The sequence below is a fragment of the Anneissia japonica genome, unplaced genomic scaffold (genome assembly GCF_011630105.1).
Source record: "Anneissia japonica isolate Jap-2015-1 unplaced genomic scaffold, ASM1163010v1 scaffold287785_len535756_cov143, whole genome shotgun sequence".
Taxonomy (NCBI): Eukaryota; Metazoa; Echinodermata; class Crinoidea; order Comatulida; family Comatulidae; genus Anneissia; species Anneissia japonica.
Window position 1 is genome coordinate 354,256 of NW_022696924.1, and position 215 is coordinate 354,470.

Genomic DNA, 215 nt, shown 5'->3' on the forward strand with positions numbered 1-215 from the left:
AATTAAAATAATTTGCATTCTGTTATGACAAATGCTCATTTAGATAGCCTCATTATGGTTGGAATACATCGTGATAGGTGAAGCAACCTCGACCATGACAGCGTGGTTGACAGATTTCTTGCAAAATTTCCAAAATATAGAATTTCACTTTCAAGAATGAGGATGTGAAAATAAATTAGATGGTTACATTGCATACTCTTTGTTTCTTGCTTTAT